The 23712-nt window shown below is 41.3% G+C and overlaps 1 protein-coding gene across 1 annotated transcript in view; it reads left to right on the top strand.

Annotated features, from left to right (window-relative positions):
• The first annotated feature begins 10923 nt into the window (after window positions 1-10923).
• The window catches only part of LOC120961211 (uncharacterized), a 272641-nt gene continuing 259852 nt past the window's right edge, over window positions 10924-23712 (top strand). The window contains exon 1 of the mRNA XM_049606210.1: window positions 10924-11098. The gene's annotated coding sequence lies outside the window, so the exon portion shown is untranslated. The remainder of the gene's footprint in view (window positions 11099-23712) is intronic.

Genomic DNA, 23712 nt, shown 5'->3' with positions numbered 1-23712 from the left:
TAAAACCCCATTTTTGAGCTATGAACAACATTTGACAGATTTGTCTGCTTCTACGCATCAGAACAGATTTCCTCCATTCTAAAGATGGAATATCCGGCTATACCTCGAACCCTGAACCCGGCTAAAGACCCTGAACAAGACTGTTACGAGTAACCGTGCCGACAAACCGCGTGTCCCTTATTATGGCATGCGGAATGTAAACAAGCTAAATGACAGGAGATAGGTTTAGACGTTTAGATAGGGTGACAAGATCGATCTTCGAATTTCGAACATTTCAGAAAGGGCAACGTTCGCTGCGTAACGCGATGGCGCAACGGCCATCGCGGGAAAAAAGGGATAAATACACCGTGCGCAGAACAAACGGTCTCTTAAAAAGTTAGCGAACGATAGACCGCGTTTTTTAAAACTACTAAAACCCAAGCTTGTGAGTTTATAATCGGTCGATCCTTTTTTAAATAAAGTAAAGTTTTGTACGTTAATAAAACGGTCGTTACATCTTGTTCGCCGCCGTCGAGGAGCCGACGGAGTTGCAGTTGCAACATTTTTAAAAAAACGCGCTTACTGTTAACAACGCGTTGTTACGTCGCCAACCGTTAAGGTACCGTCGCGAGTGAGTTCAGTGAAGTTCGCAGAATGTCCCGTACACCGATCCCGCCTCGAGGAGAACCTCTTCGCGAAGGACTGGAGCAGCTTCCTCCCTTCGTTGCTAGACCAGGTAGCGTCCGTGGATCCGGTAGAACCAGCACAGATCCGTTGGCCAATTCTACAACTAAGCCTACGGAAGCTGGACGGGCATCATCGATATTATCGAGAGCATCATCTAAACTACGGAACGACACCCTGCATGAGCTGGTAAAGAGAGCTCGCGAAGCTAAGCGCGAGCTAGCGGCGATCGAGCGCGAAATAGCTGACGTTGTGGTTGAAACCACACCATCGATTGTCGATACGGAGAGAGAAGTTGCACAGCTGCTACACGATACCGATTATCGCGATGAACCAGACCACCGAGAGCTAGGCGGCCACATCCCAGCTGCGGTTACTGGACGACAACCAGGTAACCACATCCCAGCCACGGTTGCTGGACCGATACGGTCGGAGAACTACCGTCTACCGCCCCAAGTGGTTGCTGTGCCGGCGAAACATCCTGTGAGACAATCCACAGCGATCGACGAAGAGTTGAGGAAGATCGAAAAGCAGTTTGAGCAACGGCTGTTAGAGGAGAAACTTCTGGCCATTGAAAGAAGTGAGCTCCGTCGTTTGGCCGAAACTAAACAGCTACTAGAGGAATCGTGCCGCCCCTCGACGAGCTACACCGCAAGGCAGCCTGAGGAGTCATACAGACCAGCCGTAAGTTTTGTGCCAGTGAGACCAGAAGGAACGACCCAAGCGCCACGAACCGGGGCACAGAACTACGCGGCAAATTTTCCTTCCTTTAACGAGAGTCAGGTCTCAGCGCGAAGGTGTACGAGTCGTGAGCTGCCACCCTTTAGTGGGGACCCCAAGGAGTGGATGGCGTTCATAGCCAATTACGAACACTCCACGGCTATATGCGGCTACACCAACGATGAAAACATGTTACGGCTACAGGCATGTTTAAGGGGTAAGGCCCGTGAGGCAGTCGCTAGTTGCCTACTATATCCGGACAGTATTCCCGAGGCCATCGAAATCCTCAAAGAATGCTACGGCCGCCCAGAGCTGGTCGTCAATACGCTGATGGCCAACATTCGTCGTATGCCGCCCCCGAAGGATGACCGATTTGATGCACTTGTGGATTATGGTGTCGCTGTGAGGAACTTCTGTGCATCTATAACGGGCTCTGGACTACAAGGCTACTTCGACGGAGGACCACTGCTGGAGGAGCTCGTGGACAAGCTGCCGCCGTACGTGAGGCTGAACTGGTACTACTACCAAAACCGCTGCACGCACACCACACTGGCCGTATTCAACGATTGGGTGAAGGAACTGGTACGCGCTGCCAGCCGAGGCGTGAAGCATACGAGCGGTCGTAGGGAGGTGAAGGTTGAGTCTAATGATCGTCATCACGACCGTAAGTACGCTTATCAGAACGTTCACTCCACAGGTACGACCATAAAACCAGCGCCAGCACAGTCAACATCTGAGGGCAACACAGAGCATTGTGTTGCTTGCCATGGAGAATGTCAAGCCCTATCCGTGTGCAGCAAGTTTCTGGGGATGAGTGTGCATTCACGTTGGACGCTAATTAAACGTGGATCTCGATGCAGGACATGTCTTCGAAAGCATCTGGGTGCTTGTGACGTCGATGTTTTATGTGGAATGCATGGGTGTGAACGTCGTCATCATCGGTTGCTACATTCACCAAGTAACAGCCAAGTCCAACCGGACACTCAGCAAGAGAGCAATCGGGTCAATAGTAGCTGCAATGTACACTCCGCGCTTCCCGGGGGTGTGCTGTTAAAATATGTTCCGGTGACGCTGCACGGCAATGGACGGAGCGTTGACACAATCGCGCTCCTAGACGACGGATCATCGGCGACATTTATGGAGCATGATTTGTTAATGCAACTGGGCATTAATGGCACGCCTCGCCCCTTGTGCATATCGTGGACCGGAAACCAGAGCAGAGTCGAGGAGCAGTCGGTAGAGCTTTCCGTGAAAATATCTGGCGCTGGAACGTCTACCGTGTATGATATGAAAGCAGTACACACGGTTCGCACGCTTGGTTTATGCAGCCAGACAGTGACACCGACGCAATTAGCAGCTGAGTACAATCATCTAAAAGGGCTGCCGTTGTCGTCGTATCAAAACGTCTCAGCGAAAATTCTCATCGGTATTGACAATTGCTTCTTGAGCCAAGCGCTAAAAACGATCGAAAGAATGGCAGATGAGCCAGCAGCATCGAAGACCCGTCTTGGATGGGTGGTTTATGGGCCATGTAAACGCAGTACATCCGATACTGGGAATGATGAAAATAAATCCTTGAATGTGCATATTTGTCCTTGCAACAAAATGAAAGATGATGAGATGGATCTGGCATTAAAGGAGTACTTCTCTTTAGAATCGTTGGGGTTGTACCGTCCTGTTAAACATTTGCGCTCCGATGATGAAGAACGTGCGCTGAATATCCTCGCCTCAAATGTTCGGTTGATAGATGGGCATTTTGAAGCAAGCCTCCTCTGGAAATATGATACGGTTAAGCTTCCCAATAGCAGAGCAATGGCTTTGAAACGTCACGAGTGCTTGGAAAGAAAACTGCGTCGTGATCCAGAGCTAGCCACCACAATGCACGCTAAGATAGTAGAGTACGAGCAAAGGGGATACATAAGAAAACTCACCCAAACCGAGGAAAACGCCAGTGAGCCGAATGACTGGTATTTGCCTATATTTCCAGTCACGAACCCAAATAAACCTGGCAAAATTCGAATCGTATTTGACGCTGCAGCAAAAGTGAACGGGGTCAGTTTAAATTCCGTCCTGCTGACTGGACCGGATCAACTCGTAGGGCTACTCAACGTCCTTTATAAATTCCGTGAGTACAAAGTAGCGGTAACAGGCGACATTCGAGAAATGTTCTTCCAGGTACGAATGAACCCACGCGACCAACGCAGTCAGATGTTCCTTTGGAATGATGGAAAGATTGGAAGCACCCCACAAACATACGTGCTTAAAGTAATGACGTTTGGCGCAGCATGTTCCCCAAGCACCGCACACTGTGAGAAGAACTTAAACGCTGATCGATTCGAAATAGAGTATCCGAGAGCAGTCGAATGCATTAAATATGAGCATTACGTTGATGACATGCTCTCCAGCGTAGAAACCGAAGATGAAGCCATTCAGCTAGCTCGGGATGTGTGCTTCATTCACGCCCAAGGTGGATTTGAGATCCGCAATTGGTTGTCAAATTCAATCAAAGTCAAGGCCGCGTTGAACCGGGTTGAACCCGTAGAAGTAAATGTACCAGTTGAAATAGAAATGGCAACAGAGAAGGTACTTGGTATGTGGTGGAACACAGAGACAGATGTGTTCACATTCAAGGTCTCTCCGAGATATGAGCCGCAAACATTGCTTCAAGGAGGTTTACCTACAAAGAGAGAAATTTTAAGAATATTGATGTCGATATATGATCCTTTGGGGCTTATTGGCCACCTCTTAATGTACCTGAAGGTCTTACTGCAAGAAGTGTGGCGCGCAAAGATCCAATGGGACGAGAAAGTTACTGGCAATCTGCTTGTGAAGTGGCAAACTTGGGCATCCGTTCTGCCCAGCATACAGTTAGTAAGCATTCCGAGATGTTATCGTCAAGCCGTAAATATAAATCACTGCAACATAGAACTGCATGTTTTCTGTGACGCCAGCGAAAACGGAATGGCTGCTGTTGCCTATTTAAGGTTTGAGGAAGATGGGTTGATAGAGTGTGCGCTCGTCGGCTCGAAAACTAAGGTTGCTCCTTTAACCTTTACGTCGATACCGAGGCTTGAGCTTCAAGCAGCAGTAATAGGAGCAGGTTGGCCCAGACGATAAAGGGCTCACATCGGCTGCACATCAATCGTGAAGTATATTGGACAGATTCACGTACGGTTATAAGTTGGATAAATGCAGACCATAGAAGATACAGCCAGTTTGTGGCCGTACGAGTTTGCGAGATCGTCGAGACCACGAATGCTAGTGACTGGAATTGGGTATCAACTAAGGGAAACATTGCCGATGAAGGCACGAAATGGCAGAAAGTACCGGAACTCAGCCCGAATAGCAGATGGTTCCGTGGCCCTGACTTTTTATGGGAGTCTGTCAGCGAGTGGCCAAACAATCAAAATCAATCAGGAGAGACAGATGAAGAAATGCGTCATACTTTGCTTCATCACTCGATTAACTCTTCGACTATCGAGTTCACTCGATTTTCTAAATGGCAAAGATTGGTAAGGGCTGTTGCGTATGTTTACCGCTTCTTTAATAACTGCCGAAAAGAAAGGACTAAGCAGCAAGGAGCGCTAACGCATGATGAATTGGAACGAGCTGAATACGCAATTTACAAGCAAGTACAGAAAGATCACTATGAGGATGATATAATATTACTCGATAATAGTGAGCTACAAATACATCCGTGGAAACAGCCACTTAACAAAGCAAGTCCGTTGTACAAACTGAGCCCGTTAATCGACAAACAAGGAGTGCTGCGTATGAGAGGGAGGATTGATAAATGCGTATGGGTTGGCGATGATACCAAGCGACCAGTTATCATCCCAAATCACCATTATGCAACCGGCCTGCTGATTAGTTGGTACCATCACAAATATCGACATGCCAACCATCAAACGGCGATTAACGAAATAAGACTCAAATACCATGTTCCCCAACTTAAAGCCACTTATAACCGAGTAAGACGCTGTTGTCAATACTGCAAAGTGCGACGTGCCACACCACAAAATCCTGCAATGGGAGATCTCCCGTACCAACGGCTAGCTGCGTTTCAACATCCCTTCTCGTACACGGGTGTTGACTATTTCGGACCGATGGTAGTCGCAGTCGGAAGACGAACCGAAAAACGGTGGGGAGTGATTTTCACCTGTCTCACCACCAGAGGAATTCACATCGAGGTTGCGCATAGCCTCTCTACGGACTCTTGCATTTTTGCTATCCGCAACTTCACAGCGCGGAAGGGAATGCCGTTGCAGTTCATTAGTGACCGGGGCACTAACTTTGTAGGTGCATCGCGAGAGCTCAAAGAAGCAGCGGCGCTGATTGATGCAGAACGATTGATGGCAGAATTTGTACAGCCTGGGACGAGATGGGTGTTTTAGGCTGTTTGTCGCGGGACTTCTTGACAATCGGATCGACTCGCCCGCGCTTCTTTCGAGGCTCAACATGTATGTCCCGCCGAGATCGCTCCGAGCTAGATCGCTACTTGACGTGGAGGAACGCCGCACTCGCTTTGGCTCCTCTGATCCGTTTATTCGTATGTGCCGTGAGTTTAATGTCATTTGTGATCGTCATCAACCTGACATGTCGCGCACCGCATTGTTGAATAGTATTCGTGTCGTGCGACCTTTTACATGTTAATTATGTTACTTAAGACTAAGCGTGACAAATGAATGACCGTAATGTGACTATGTTATAATGAATTAATGTAAATGAATTCGCTTCAAGTGGGCCACTTGCGGTCCGTTGAATTTTAATAAATAAATAACAAATAACAAATGGGTGTTTAACCCACCTGCTGCACCGCATTTTGGTGGATCATGGGAAAGACTCATCCAATCGATAAAAAAGACGCTTTCTTCCTTCGATCTTCCCCATCACCCTACCGACGAGCTGCTCCGGGCTAGGTTGAGTGAAGTAGAGTTGATTGTGAATTCGCGACCCTTGACAGACATTCCATTAGAAAATGAATCCGAGTCACCACTAACACCAAATCACTTCATTTTAGGCAGCTCAAATGGAAGTAAGCCACTGTTGCCGTTTGACGATTCGATCTCTTTGATGCGTAAATCCTGGAAATCGGCACAACAGTTTGCAGATATGTTTTGGAAGCGATGGGTTTCCGATTACCAACCAACATTGACGAGACGGACAAAATGGCACCAGCCTACGAAACCAATAGCTGAGGGCGATTTAGTATTGATAGCGGACTCCAACAACCCACGAAACTGCTGGCCTAGGGGACGCATTGTGAAGGTGTGCCGAACGGCCGACAATCAGGTACGGCGCGTGACCGTACAGACTGAGAGTGGGATGATAGAGAGACCTGCGGTAAATATAGCTATTTTAGACGTCGGCACAACGTAGGTAAGCCACTGAGAGCGTCATACCGGGGGGGGAGAATGTTACGGGTAACCGTGCCGACAAACCGCGTGTCCCTTATTATGGCATGCGGAATGTAAACAAGCTAAATGACAGGAGATAGGTTTAGACGTTTAGATAGGGTGACAAGATCGCTGCGTAACGCGATGGCGCAACGGCCATCGCGGGAAAAAAAGGGATAAATACACCGTGCGCAGAACAAACGGTCTCTTAAAAAGTTAGCGAACGATAGACCGCGTTTTTTAAAACTACTAAAACCCAAGCTTGTGAGTTTATAATCGGTCGATCCTTTTTTAAATAAAGTAATGTGTTGTACGTTAATAAAACGGTCGTTACATCTTGTTCGCCGCCGTCGAGGAGCCGACGGAGTTGCAGTTGCAACAAAGACTAAATGACCACGTAGGTCGTTACGCTAAAAAGAAGAAGATTGTGCTGGTTTGTTTGGAAAACTTTTTCTAATAACCAAAAACGTATGAATGGTGATGTAAGCTTCATATAAAAAATACGATAAGATTTTATAATTGAATGCATTAATTGTTTAGTTCCTTCCTTGGGGTGCAAATGTGTCCCGCGGTCACCAAATAAACGGTGCGCTAAAACGAAATTTGCGCGAGCTACCGTAAAATCCAAAGGTAGCTGAGAGCGATCCAAACGTAGCTGAAAACGATCCAAACGTAGCTGAAAACGATTCAGACGTAGTTGATTGCGATCCATTCTCATGGATTGCGATCCATAGCAACCGGATAAAGATTCAGAGGAAAGTGAGAACAGGTGTATAAGCTATAGCAGAAAAGGATATGATCCAGAAGAGAGAGCGCAGTCGCGAACAATATTTAGGAGTGAAACCACGTGTGTGTGAAAGCGAATTGTGAAGCAAACTAAAATCGGATATTAACAAAACAGCTACATTTTCAATCTGTGAAATAATACGTATAGACAGCGTGATCATTATCAGAACGGGTAAAATACTATAGACAGCACATTACAGGGTTTACCTAGCCAATCGGGCGTCGTCAAAGCGTTATTGGTCGCCGTAAATACTTTTTCTTTTACGTGTCTATTCGAGCGTTGTGAAGTATGAATCGGGCAAAGTACAGAATGAAAGCGTCCTACTTTATATTTTGCTGCTTTCTAGTTGTAAAACAACACTTTTTGCGAGTAGGTTAACTGATATTTAAGAAAATTCATTATTTTTAAGTTAAATTAGGGTAAACGTACCTATAGTAGTGCAAGTACCTATAGTGGTGGTTTTGCACTAAAATGCGTCTCATACGTTAAATTAACAGTAGTTAAGTTTTTTATGATAGTGTGAAATTTTATCTAGCCTTTTACAAAGGATTTAAAAATGAAATGGGGCCATTCCGTTTCTTAGTGACCGAAAAATCCACTATTTTGTGAAAGGTATCAACATTTTTCAAAATCCTTAGGATTTCATAACGATACTCATTTTCTTGTTAACGTTCTAAATGACCTCATAACAATGCAATTATTAGTTTTTTAACATAATTATTATCAAATGATATTGTTTTATTCAAATTCATTGGCTTTTGACCATATTTACGTATTTTTAGGTGTTGTTTACGATAGTGCCATTATAGGTACACCAAACAAGCATGTTCCTATAGTGGTCCTAGTTCTAAAACCAATAAAAGCAGCTAATTTTAGATTTTTTTCGACGACATTTTTGACATGTCGTACTGTTTTCATTAAAATAACCAACAAAAATTAGTTTTCTGTAAGTAATTTATGTAACAAAGGCCAAAATTCGCTTATCTGGCTGAGTAAAAAATCGACTTCAAATCAAGCAAACTCTTCTGAGTATGGGTTGACGACAGGTGTTATTCAGTACTTCAGTCAATATTTTCATCAACCAAATTCATACATTTTTTACGATCCAATTACGGAAGAAACCAATATTATGGCAGTAATCCTTGCTATTCATACGAAAACAGCTTCTAAACTAATTTTTATCGATATTATACACCGTTTTTGATGCATCTTTGTTTACCATCACTATAGGAACACAATAAGACGACTATAGGAACCATACCACCATTATAGGCACAAAGAAGCAGTCACAAAAATTTGTATTTTTTCGTAAATTTGATGTATTTCATAATAAAAATGGTTGTGATTGCGAAGATAAAACATATTACAATTGCTATTTGTTAAAATATTCAGAAAATGTCCTTTCTGACACTTTAAATCCATTAAAACACATCGGTACCACTACAAATTGCACCACTATTGGTACATTTACCCTAGCTCTGTGAATAAAAAACTGCACACTTACTGTCCGAATTTCCTGGAATTTTTTGAATGGTCTACGCTCGCGGGAATGTTGTGTCCGTTGAGGGAAGGAAAGAAAGGGTGGGAGCGAGAATTAACGAGCAGTCCGCAAAAGCCGAAGTTTTGTATGGGATCGTATCGTACACAAATGGACCCACTTACGTACCCACTTGCAGAAGAAGTGTAAATGTGGTTTCACGCACACATAGACACATTCCACCCGAACGATCGCGTTCACACATACTATAACGCTCCGATTTCTTCTGCACCTCATGCATACAAATGTGTTTGCTCCACCCCTTTTCGGATTGCTTATAGAAATGATGAGGCACACATGTTTACATTTGCTGTATGCACACATTCGCATGCGGTTTATTCCATCTTTTTCTCTCCCTTCCAACACGTGCTTTGGCATACTCACACTGTGTAGACGGCAGAACGGTCTCCCCCTTCCAAATTTACCGTTCTTCTTCCTCTCGATCTTTTTTCTTCTTACCGTGTACGGGGTAGGGGAAAGCGGGGCAAAATGGGCATGTGGGGCAAAATGGGCACCCTCTATTTAAGCATTATTTGACTACAAAGATACTTTCCAATGCTCAAAATGTATTCATTAGAGTGTTCTATGAACACCATGTAAGTTTCATAGCCCTTACATAACAAATAACTAAGAAAAATGCAAAATAAGGTTTAGCAGCATATTGATGTAATTTTTGCCACTTCGAAAATAAGCTTAAACGTGTGTCACAGGGATGCGTTGAAGTTTTTAATGATATATTTTTAAAGATATGATATTTCTTTACAATTTGTCTGAAGCAATCAAGGCGATTGAATTCGTATTTTTACTAATATAACAAAAAATACAAAAATGCTACACGTGGGGCAAAATGGGCAGTTACTCTTGGGGCAAAATGGGCAGATGCTTTTGACATACGGCGCTTGGTGAGGCTATGGTGTTGCATTTGTCGCCTCAATAATGATAACAGGCACAGCTTCAAAACATTCGATTTTGTAGATTCAAACGTGTAAAAACTGTTATAATTTTGATAACATATTTTTGGAAGAATTTTAAGGGCTTTTCTGACCAGCAAATCAAAAGAAAGAACGAAAAATACATTTCACGAAACGTGCGCAAAAGCATAGACCATTACCTAAGCGCAGTTGTTGTGGCCCATATTGCCCCAGTGTTTTGACGTTTCACAGTTTGTTTACATATGCCCATTTTGCCCCAGGGCTATGCCCATTTTACCCCGTGTGTCAAAATAGCTTCTCGTAAAACATCAACTTTTATTTTACATTATTTTATTGTTTTTAAGTTGTTTTCATTCTATGTGGCAATTTTAATCCATAGATAAATGGTGGAGGCATACAATAATGAAAGAAAAATTGTGTTTTGTGGCATATTCAAAGGAATATTCAGTAAACTGCTTAACATGCCCATTTTGCCCCGCTTTCCCCTACCATCAGAGCTGCGCGCTGGCTTTAGTTTTCTCCTCTCGTTCTTCCTTTCTCCTACCGCGCCCGGGGGCTGCGCGCGTTTCGACAGGTTCTTAGCGTAATCCAGTGCGTTGTTTTGTGGCTGAGTTGTGCTGAACGGTGTCAATGAAAATGAACCAATAATTAATGCATGTAATACGTAGGGGAAAGCGGGGCAAAATGGGCATGTTAAGCAGTTTACTGAATATTCCTTTATATATGACACAAAACACAATTTTTCTTTCATTATTGTATGCCTCCACCCTTTATCTATGGATTGAAATTGCCACATAGAATGAAAACAACTTAAAAACATGTAAATAATGTAAAATAAAAGTTGATGTTTTACGAGAAGCATTTTTGACACGCGGGGTAAAATGGGCATAGCCCTGGGGCAAAATGGGCATATGCAAGGTGGAATGTATAATGAGGTGTAGTTATAGCGGTTTTGGCGATCCCCCCCCTGGGCTCCGATTTTGACAGATGGTTTTCCGCTTGTATATGTATTGATGGATTGTTTACGTTTTGCATGGTTAATATTTGGTGGAGATCAATTTGGGTGAATATTTTAGTTTATTAGGACACTGCCCGTGATTTAAAATGGAAATTTTCCTTCGAGAACTTGAAGCGTTCGCCAAACGCGGAAAACTAACTGTCAGTTTTCTTCGTCGATTCTTCTTCCACCTAGCAGTCAAAACGGGCTTATAACTTGACCTGATATCTTTACGGTCCTTGGGCATATGTAAACAAACTGTGAAACGTCAAAACACTGGGGCAAAATGGATCACAACAACGGCGCTTAGGTGATGGTCTATGCTTTTGCGCACGTTTTGTGAAATGTATTTTCGTTCTATCTTTTGTTTTGCTGGTCAGAAAAGCCCTTAAAATTCTTCCAAAAATATGTTATCGACATTTAAACAATTTTTACACGTTGAAATCTACAAAATTGAAACTTTTCAAGCTGTGGCTGTCATCATTATTGAGGCGACAAATACAACACCATAGCCTCACCAAGCGCCAGATGTCAAAAGCATTTGCCCATTTTGCCCCAAGCGTAACTGTCCATTTTGCCCCACGTGAAGCATTTTTGTATTTTTTGTTATATTAGTAAAAATACGAATTCAATCGCCTTGATAGCTTCAGACAAATTGTAAAGAAATATCATATCTTTAAAAATATATCATGAAAAACCTCAACGCATCCCTATGACACACGTTTAAGCTTATTTTCGAAGTGGCAAAAATTACATCAATATACTGCTAAACCTTATTTTGCATTTTTCTTAGTTATTTGTTATATAAGGGTTATGAAAACTACATGGTGTTCATAGAACACTCTAATGAATACATTTTGAGCATTGGAAAGTATCTTTGTAGTCAAAAAATGCTTAAATAGAGGGTGCCCATTTTGCCCCACATGCCCATTTTGCCCCGCTTTCCCCTACCTTAATATTTTAAAACTGGAAAACAATTTCTTTCCGTCACCCACTATGAAGATTGTTGATGATGCCAAAAGGTAGGCGTTGATGAATGGCGCATGCACCTGTAACTTTGAAGACGATAAGCATTAGTTGAATTAGTACATTGAAACACATATGAGATTGTAGGAGGCGAGCTGAACTTAGGGACATAAGGACGTAAGGACGGCAGACACAGATTCACGTGTTTTTCTGTTAACAGTTCAGCGTGAATTAACTTCTTTATTATTTTTGACAGTTCACATCTTTTTGACATTTGTATAAATGCAAAGGTATGTACATATGTGTCATTTGACGTTTAATGCCTACACATGACAGTTCGGATTCTGTTTGTCTACAACTCGGCTATCCTGAGTATTTAATTGCCCTCAATTAAATCTAATTTTAAGTGAATGTTGCCGTTAAGTTTCGTTGGTCTCAATTACCACGGAAGGTTCTATCCATTTTCTTAACTTATTAGCTTCTAAAACTCCATCGTATGGAATTTGGGTTATCTGACAACCTTCTATATCCTTAATAACGTAGCGATCGTTAGGTAAAATCTTATGTACTATGTATGGCCCTTTAAATTTTGGAATTAACTTTTTGTTTTGGTTCACAGTGGTGTCAACGTTTCTTATCACGACAAAATCACCTATTTCGAATTCGGGAGCGGGTTTGTGGTTTTTACGGAAGTAGGTTTCATTAATTTCCTGAGATCTTTTTATGTTTTCTGACGCTTTATTACGAATTTCATCTAGGTCTCGAGCTATATCGGTATTTTTTTTCTCATCAAGAAACTCGGTCAATTCGTCAACATCATGGCCTCTTTGTTCGACGCCAAAAAGGAGAATAGAAGGGGCGAAATTTGTAGATGCGTGCTTGGTATTATTCAATGCATATTCGGCTGCGCGTAAATGTGAACTCCAATCACAATGATCAGGACTATTTGAGAGTTTACTAAGAATTGGGCGAAGAATGCGATTAACTCGTTCGACCTGTCCATTCGCTTGAGGTGAACATGTTGCATTTAAGACGTGTTTAATGCCATTATTTTCAAGAAAGTTTTCAAAAAGATTGGAAGTAAAGCATGTTGCTCGATCGGTAATAATTCGCTTCGGACGACTGTAATAAGACATATATTGATTGAGAATGTTACAGACTTCTTGAGCATTTGTCGAGCGAGTAGCATAAATTTTAGTAAATTTTGTAAAAGCGTCGATGACCACCAAAATATATTTCCTCTGCGACCTTACTGATGGCAAGGGACCCAAATGGTCAATATGAAGTGTATCAAATGGTGTTCCTTCCTTAGGGATGCTATGCAGGTTTCTATTATTGATGCGAGGAGGGGCGGAATATACAATACATTTCAAGCAATTTCTTATAAAATTTTCCACTCGAGGCTTCATACAAGGAAACCAATAATGATTGCTTATCTTGTCACATGTCTTATCTACTGCTAAGTGGCCGATCTTTTCATGGGTATGTCGAATGATGTTATCTATCATCTCATGAGGCACATACAGTTGAAGTCCCTTGGTTGGAGATTCTCGATACACTAATCCATCTTGCAATGTATAACCATCAACAGCTCAAAGCTCCAACTTGGACTTCATCTGTTCAATAGCATGATCTCTCGCTTGAGCTAATTGCAATTGAAAATCTAAATCAATTTCATGAACAGCACAACTAGCTTGCAGTCTGCTCAGGGCATCGACATGACACATTGAAGCACCAGAACGATGTTGGATGGAGTATTCATAATTTTCGAGAAAAAGCGACCATCGAGCAATTTTTGCAGAGGAATTACGATTTTTAGGGTTTCTACAAGTGAATTACAGTCTGTTATGATTTTTATCGGAATTCCGTGGACATAAACGTGAAATCGTTTTAATGCGTATATAATGGAAAGCGTTTCCAATTCATAACTGTGAAGCTTAGCTTCATCTTTTGTTGTGTTTTTAGAGAAAAATTCTAGAGGATGGAATTTTCCATCATCTTGTTTTTGTAATAGAACTGCTTCAAAACCAGAAGAACTGGCATCGCAGTGTAGTTCCGTTTCACGCTTCGGATCAAAAATTGCCAAGACTGGAGACTGTATAAGTTTGTCACGTAACGAACAGAATGCTTCTTCACATGATGAATCAAACTCAAAACGCTTATCATTTTGCAATAAATTGGTCAAGGGTTTTGCTATGTTGGAAAAGGAAGGGACAAATTTCCGAAAATAGGAGAAAAGTCCCAAGCACCTTCGTACTTGTTTGGTATTTGTTGCCATAGGATAATTTTTTATAGCCGTTATATGCCTATCGCTAGGGCGTATTCCACATGAGTTTGCTCTATACCCCAGGTAATCCAGTTCTTGTTGAGCAAACTGACATTTGTCTAGTCGAAGCTCCAATCCATTATGTCGTATTTTTCTAAGGACGGCACTAAGTGTGTTCAAATGAGACTTAAAATCCGTTGAGGCAATTATAATATCGTCTAGATATACAACTAGTTTATCTGCTTCGATAAATTCCCGGAGTATCGTGTTGATGAAACGTTGAAACTCAGAAGGAGCATTTTTCAAACCGAAAGGCATTTTAAGATACTCATACTGGCCATCAGGAGTCACAAAGGAAGTATACTTAGTGGAATCCTCGTGCATTTTTACTTGGTGAAAGCCGCTTTTTAGATCCAGCAGAGAAAAAACTCGTTTATTACTCAAATGCTCTAGACATGTCTCGATCAACGGCAAGGGGAAATTATCTCGGATCGTAATTTTATTAAGAGGTCTGTAATCAATGCACATACGGATTTCTCCGTTCTTCTTTCTGACTAAAACAAGTGCCGAGGCATATGGCGAATTACTGGGACGAATAATTTTTTTTTTCTAAAAGATCGTTTACTATTTCTCGTACTTGATTCCGTTCTCCGTAAGACAATCGGCGAGGTTTTGTATATAGAGGCATATCATGAATGAGACTTATTTTCATTCTATGATCGGGTGAAATGATTTTATCAGGCGGGTAATTAATGTAATTTTGATGAATGGAACTTAATAGAGCAGTATTTTCATCGCTACTAATATGTTTGCCTATTTTTAATTCTTCCACGTCATTCACGTCAGGTAAATCAATAGCACAAATTTCTGCAAATGCCTCACTTTGAGTGTCATGATACTCTCCAGGACATAGTCTTTCTAGCTTAGTCGGTTTTGATTCTAGAGTATATTGAGCCAACGAAATACTGTGAGCAGGTGAAGACATGCATACATCGCTGTTAGGAGTGAGATTTTCTTTATTGAGTTCATTGTTTAAATTGCGTTGACGAAGAAAAATATTAAATTTTTTTAATAGATCACGACCTATGATCATCGGCCAAGCAATACTTTCACTGGGTAGGATAATAAATGGATGTTCTAATTGATTCTTCTGAAAATTGACTTGGCATGACACCTCACCACAGACGACTAATCTCTGGTTTCCGAGTCCCTGATATAGTGAAATTGAAGGTGGTTGCAAAAGAGTTTTGGGCACTAAAGCAGAATCTATAAAGCTCACTGGGCTTCCTGTATCGAGAAGAGAACGTATGCATGTCATCACACTACTCTGACCTTTTTGATCTTTAAAGGCAACACTCACCTGTTGAAATTCTTCTAGATCCGTATTAAATGTTTCCTGCTGTACGTTATCCTGAACTGAGTGATGAGCTGCTGCCGATGGAATGATTATGTTGTTCGGGCAATTACGAGCAGCGTGTCCAGCTTGGTGACATTTGAAGCACGATCCTGGTGGTCTACGCGGCATTGGGCAGGAACTTTTATAATGCCCGAATTTCGAACAGTTGTAGCATCTTACTTAACTTTGTTGGTTGCTCGATGATCCTAACGGCTTGCAGATGGACCCTGATGATAATGGTGTGGCAGTATTACGTGGACGAATCTCCTCATATCTTTTCAGCAGTTGTATTAAATCGTCCATAGATTTTGCAGAAAATCTAATCCATGCCTCGTTGATGGGATCACCGAGTCCATCGATGATAATATTAATTAAATCCATTTCTGGGATGGGTACATCGCATGCCATAGCTTGCATGTCCAAAATATACCTTATGACGGGTTCGTTTCGTGCAAGACGTCGTCCTCTCAGTTGTTTGTACACATTCTCTAAAGATGTGGTTGTGCCGAAATTTTGTATCAGATTGTCTTTCAACTCATGATATGTTGTAACGTCTAGGGATTTAGCAAACAAAGCAGCTGTACCGGTAAGCAATTGGCGTGTACTGTGGAACTTCATAGTATCATCCATGCGATAGGGAAGAAATGCACGCTCAAGTTCCTTGAACCATCGCTCAACATGCTCTCTTTTATCACCGCTGAACACATCGACAAATTCATTGAACTTGATGAATAATGGTTGTTGCGTTGTATGTGTAACAACCGGAGCTTCGAGGAGACTAATTCGCTGCTTTAGTTCAAGTATTTCGAGTTTTTTCTTGAGAAGCTCTATCTCTTCATGTACACTTGGAGCGGTGTTTACTGGGTTTGGAACCAAATGTGTGGCGTTTTCCAGGGTTCCGACTAAAGTTGAACTATGCGATACCGCATTGTTCTCAGCATGCCTTACAACACTACGCAAAATGGCGGCGCCATTGTTCTCAGCATTGACCGAGCTGGTCGACAATGCTAATTTACCTTCTGCTTTCGAGGTTTCAATATCCGCGGGAACATCACTTAACACGCCTGGTTCATCGATATTTCCAACGTTTGCATTGTACAATTTACGTAATTCTGAAATTGTAGCAGTCGGTGGTACATTTACTTTGGCGTACTCGAGCGCGCACAGCATTTCCTCTTTCGTGGCCATTTCGAACCGCAGGCTTTCAAACACAATCACAAACACAGAAACTGCGTGGTATTTTATCTAGTTATCGTATCCCACTTCTGAGATGTAGGAGGCGAGCTGAACTTAGGGACATAAGGACGTAAGGACGGCAGACACAGATTCACGTGTTTTTCTGTTAACAGTTCAGCGTGAATTAACTTCTTTATTATTTTTGACAGTTCACATCTTTTTGACATTTGTATAAATGCAAAGGTATGTACATATGTGTCATTTGACGTTTAATGCCTACACATGACAGTTCGGATTCTGTTTGTCTACAAGATCAAGAAACTTACCTCAACAAGTTAGCTAGGATAAATCATTCCACAATGAAATAAGAAGCAACACTGCGCTAAACGTAAACAACGAAAGTAGGGGACACAAGAAATCGCACATCACTCCCGCACATCCTTCCACAACGAAAGTTCTGGACAGACTGAGGATGCCTAACACCTGGATGAGTGCGATAGCAGAAAAAATCATGGTAGATCGAGAAAGATGGGTAGACACGGTGAAGCGCAATCCGCTGGTAGATGGATGTGTGTGTTTGACCAACGAAAGACTTCAGACCCCGCTCCTCGCGTTTTTCATCCATCGTTTTTCGTCACACGCACACACCTCTACACGCGCAGCGGTTTGCTGTCCAAAATCTAGAGAGAAACGACAGGGCATCTCGTTTTGGCACACAGAAAAATCTCTGAAAAACTTCGGCTCTGCTACTTGGGTATGGAACTAAACCAACACGTTCTCTCGTTCTGCAAACGTCATATAGCGAGCTCGCTCTATAAGTTTAACAGAACGAGAAAGCGTGTTGGTTTTGTCCCCTAGGTTTTTTCTTAATCTGTTTTAAGAGACCAAATAAAAAAAATCTCTTATGTAGAGTTTTTGGTGATCTCGCGCTCTTTCGATTTGAAATAAAATCACACACATATAAGTATACATTACACGTGCTTTTATTTTTAACAGCACAAGGGTAAATAGTATTGATGAGCTATGATGAGATGTCATTAGCATTGATAGCTATACACTCTGTTCCCTAGTTACGCGGTTCTCGACTTACGCGGATTCGGAGATACGCGGTTTTCTAAATTTAACATACCATATATATGTCAAATCAGTACAATTTGCTTCAAGTTCGGTAAAAATTTCATTGAAAAACCCGAACCCGCCACCGTTAAAATATTTTAATGCGGTATCATCACAACGGCAGGCCTGCGATGTACCGTGTAAAGTTTTAACGGTGAATAACCATACATTGGATGCTTCATCGAAAAATCAGCAGGAGAAGGTGTCCCGTGGCGTTACTGAGCCGCCCACTTTGGCCTTTTTTGACGGTGTTTCTAATCAATCTTCAAACAGAAGAAACAATTCAAAGAAACAATTCACACCAACACTCCCGGTATCTTGCTTTCCTCCTTCAAACAATTCAACTGCCAGAAGTTTCTCAACTACTAATTTTATACATAATGATGTCAACTGCATAAATGTGATCCCACCAACACACACAACACAACATAGTCCATCACCGAGCCATCATCTTAAAAATGCAAACTCACCTGAAACTCACCTGACTCAAAATAATTCCTCCGGTTCGACTTTTTTAAGCCAACATTAAGTCATTCAACTTTACCTATGGAGCCAGTACTAAACACATTCAATATCTTTTATCAAAACGTCAGAGGCTTACGTACTAAAACCTCTGAATGTTTTGCTAATACTGCAATCGCCGACTGGGATGTTATCGTTCTTACGGAAACGTGGCTAGATGACAGCTTTCCATCTGAGCTTTTGTTTGATAACAACCGCTTTAATACATTCCGTACGGATCGTTCTGCAGCAAACAGTAACAAAAGTAGAGGTGGTGGTGTCCTCGTTGCGATCAATGCAAATTATGCTTCCTCTCTGTGCTCGACAAACACATCTACAATTTAATGCCTTTGGGTTCGAGTAAAAGTTCTTAATGTTTCGCTAATAATCGGATCATTTTATTTGCCTCCTGATCAATCAGCCAACATGGACACCATAAATGCATTCTGTAATTCATTGCACTTAACGAGAGAGAAATATAAGAATGACTTTTTTATTCTGTTCGGGGACTTCAATCAACCTAATCTTAAGTGGGGTATCAACGGCAAATTTCCGACACTGAATCTTATGCTTACCCGACTATCCCCTACCAGTCAAGCTCTACTCGATGAACTAAGCTTTGAAGGTCTTCGCCAACTTAACACTGTTCTAAACCACAATAACAATATGTTAGATCTAGTGTTTGCGAACGACAAAGTTACTAATTACATGAGGCCAATCGAATTATGCATCGACAGTATTGTTGAACCTGATGGACATCTTCCAGCTTTACTTACATACTTCACGCTCCCGCAATACAGTGTACCGTCATCTCAACCCCCACGTCAAGCAGATTTCAATTTTAGACGAACTAATTTCACTGATCTCGTTTCTGCACTTAACCAAATCAACTGGGACTCTATCGCTGATTATGACGACATCAACGACAGTGTGGCTGAATTTTCTTCTCAAATGAATGAACTCTATGAACAATTCATCCCACGGTTTAATGTTCGTGCTCATCCACCATGGACCAATTCTGCACTACGTTTGGCTAAACGTCGAAGATCACGGGCCCTTAAAAAACTACATCGACTAAAAAACAGCACTAATCAAATAAATTTTGCTCGCGCCTCAAAAATATATAAGCAGCTGAACCGAACCGCCTACGCCAACTACGTCAGGAAAATTGAAATCAATATCAAAAGACATCCCACATCATTCTGGAAATTTGCTAAAGATAAGGAATCCTGTGGACGACTTACTTCCTCGATGCAGTTTGAGGGAAACACCATTACCGGAGATGAAGAGTTTTGCAATGCATTTGCCTCATATTTTTCTTCTGTGTACACCAACAATTCCTCGGTACCGTCTAACTCAACATCGGCTTTATCCTTCATAAATGATGAGGTTAATTTATGCACACCACTAATCAACGATGATGAGGTGGAATCTGCTATTTCGTTGTTGAAGCTTTCCTACGCACCTGGGCCTGACAATATTCCCAGCGCAATTCTCATTAACTGCAAGGCTGCTTTCATTCCCATACTGACCAAACTATTCAACAAATCCTTGCAATCGAAATGCTTCCCGCGTCTTTGGAAATCATCGTGGATGTTTCCTGTTTATAAAAAATCTGACAAAAGTAATGTGTGCAATTATAGAGGAATTTCAATGTTATGTGCGTGCAGTAAACTGTTTGAAAAGATAATGTCTCGTCATATGCTCCAAGCCTTTTCACCATTAATTTCTAATGTTCAACATGGCTTTATGCCGAAACGATCGATTGAGACCAATCTAATATACTTACTTAACTTTTGCCACTCCTATATTGACAAGGGCTTACAGGTTGACGTCATTTATACTGACTTCTGCGCTGCTTTTGACAAGGTCAACCACTTTCTATTGCTATCTAAATTATCAAAGTATGGTGTTCACACAAATGTTGTTGAGTGGTTAAGAAGTTATTTAACTGATCGTTGCATTAACGTTAAGATAGGAACTAGTTTATCTGCCACATTCCATAATTTATCTGGTGTTCCTCAAGGGAGTATATTAGGACCTTTACTATTTATTATATTTATTAACGATGTCGTGTTTGCTATTCCTCATGTTAAATTGTTATTATATGCTGACGATCTAAAAATGTTCCTACCTGTTCAATATTCTGACGACTGTGAAATGTTACAAGACTCGTTAAACTATTTTTCTGCATGGTGTTTTAATAATGAAATGTTACTTAATGTTAGCAAATGTAGTTGTATAACATTCTCAAAGAAAAAAAATCCTATTATTTATAACTACAAAATCAATGAAGACAGCGTTCCACGTTTTTCTCAGGTTCGGGACTTAGGAGTTATTTTAGACAGTAAGCTTAGTTTATCTAGCCATTATCAAACTATCGTCACTAAAGCTCTTAAACTGTTAGGATTTGTCTTACGTGTCTCGGCCGACTTTAAAGATCCTTTCAGTTTAAAAACATTATACTGTTCTTTAGTCCGTCCCATCCTGGAATTTGCCAGTGTAGTTTGGTGTCCCCATCAAATCACATACATAGATAAAATTGAAAAAAATCAGAAAAAAATCACACGTGTTATGTTTCATCGTCTTCCCTGGTCAAACCAAATTCCACGTCCTTCGTATAATGTTCGGTGTTTACTATTTGGCTTAGAGACTTTTATGCATAAATTATTAATTGGAGATTTTGATGCACCTGACATTTTAAATTTTATTTGCTTTTCTACTCCCTCTAGAGGACTTAGAAGAAGAGAGCTACTAAGAAGCCCTTTTAGATCGACTGGTTTTGGTGCCAATGATCCACTGCTCAAAATGATTGATGTGTACAATAGGTTAGGGTTATCAGCAGATTTCAATCAATCCGTTAGTCAGCTGCGTCAGCATATTCAAGTTAGTTCTAGGGCAATACTTTAAACTTGTACTCTGTAAGCATTAAGTTATTTAGGCATACTGCCCGATAACTTTGATTTAAATAAATAAATAAATAATAAATAAATAAATAAATCTGCGGCGATAAACGACTGCACGTCATCATTATCCTGCGTTGACGTCCGTGAACCATCTCCGGCAATTGGGGAAGATGAAATTGTCGAGAGAGCTGTGGAAAACTCAATAGAGTTGAACCGTGAAGCTTCAAGGGTCAAGGAGCTTCAAAATAATAATACTGTGGAGAGAGAAATTTGCATCACATGCTGCGCACAGCTGGACACATTGTCGAAACTGTTAAAAGAACAAAACATGCATTTGTATAAGCTAACGAAAGCTGTTATCCACAATAATGTTAAAAATAAGTCCTTTACCTGTCCAAATTGCTCTGCTAGTAGTGCTAGTTGTTCTTCGAAAGAGACTGTCGATGAATCGCCAAGACCGGCTGAAATTGAAAACAAAGAAGCGTTAGACAATTTTGAACGATTGTTGAGCGATAAAAGTAATTTTATCGCTACTGCTAAAATAATATCTAATTCCCTTGCTTCTGTTACTCCAGAAAATCAAATGAACGATGCAGTAATAAAACTATTTAGTGCCACTTTCTTATGTAAGTGCAGCTGGCTGGGCGGAGGTAAAAGTAGTGCCAAGATCCCAATGGGCCAGTACAAACACGTGCATCGCCTTCTAATGGTCATTGCTAGAACTTCTGAAGTAACTGTAACGTTGGAAAACGCAAAACTGTTTTTGAAATCAAAAGTATGGAATGCAAAGAGCCGTCTCGCATGCAAGAATATACGAAAGAGCCTTGTTCGTAAGCGAATTAAAAAGAATGAATAAATACATACCACCATTCTTTTTCCTTGTGTCAACCTGTGTGATGTACGTTATTCAATGTTGTGTTTCTTCGCCTTCCTCTTTTTGTCTTTGCAACATAATTGCTTTCGTCCGGCTCTGGCTTACACATGCAAATAAAAAATAATGTAAAAATATGTTAACGTTAAATGACTTTATACCCAATAGCAACACTGTACTAAAACTATTACCATAGAATGGTACACTAATGCAGTGTCTTAATCCAATACATATAAAGTATTCTTACCTGGAAGAGTTCGCGTGATTCAAATTTTTAACGAAGCGGAAGTCCTGCTTGTGTGGTTCCACCATATAGTATGCCATCTTGTTGTTGAATTTATGTAAACCGTTTAGTGTGTCTGACGGTAACATTGTGCCTGTGCATTTTGTGTTCTGTAAATTTCAAACAATAGCTGCGTGGTAGTGATGGGCGTTTCGGAGCGCATCAAAGGCTCCGGAGCCGGCTCCGACTTTTTCCCGGAGCCGGCTCCGCTCCGACGGCTCCGGAGCCGTTGATGCGCTCCGAAACGCCCATCACTACAACGCAGCATGATAGTCAGTCTTTGCTACTAGTAGGTCAGTCCATACGGGGCTTGAACCATAGAATGATATGTTGTAAAATATGAATTCGTTTTGCTATTTACTTCAGCACCATGTTTTTTTTTGGTAAACATACCTTTCCACGACATCTAAATTCATTCATTTTTATTAGCCATGACAAAGAACCATAGTTTCGTCGAAGTAAGGTTTTAACCTTACTCAATTGGTATAACATATAGTCACACATTCCATCGCTTAATGCACCAGACGACAGCGGTCTCCAGTGACAAGCGACCGTGGGACCAGACGACAGCGATCTCTAGTGACAATCGACCGTGGGACCAGACGACAGCGGTCTCCAGTTGCAAGTCAGCGCAAATCGGCTCCCGCAGGCCACCTGGGCTTGAAGCGTGTTTACGGGCAGTTGTAATTTGGAGTTAGAATAAACAGGTTCTCTCTACTTGGACTCATTATTATATATAACATAAAATATGAAGCAATACACACAAAACTTAGGAATTCTCTTGCGTAGATCACACTAGAGAGCATTTAGTTATGTAAAGTTGATTGCTACACACGGATGGCTGATGATAAAGCTTTTCATAAGAAGTATATATTGTGAAATTTGAGCACAAAATATAACCAATAGCATTTCATATAATGTGCATATAACTTAAATGGCTAATTGCCCTGAGGCCAGGATATGTAACATGACAAAGCCTTAGTTATATTACAATGTACCCAACATCAACTTTTGCGTTAAACTGTGTTAATCGACATAACAATAGTAAAAATAGCAATGTAGATTATAAAAACTTTTTTGAGCATCACATCCGCAAACGACGTTAGCAAACAGGCAAGGCAAACACTTGACAAAAAGGTAAGTTAATTGGTAAGATATGATTGTTACCATTTCTAACGCTATTGTTTGAAATTTACAGA

This window comes from Anopheles coluzzii, chromosome 2 (genome assembly GCF_943734685.1).
Source record: "Anopheles coluzzii chromosome 2, AcolN3, whole genome shotgun sequence".
Classification (NCBI taxonomy): Eukaryota; Metazoa; Arthropoda; class Insecta; order Diptera; family Culicidae; genus Anopheles; species Anopheles coluzzii.
This window is presented reverse-complemented; position numbering and strand designations above follow the sequence as displayed.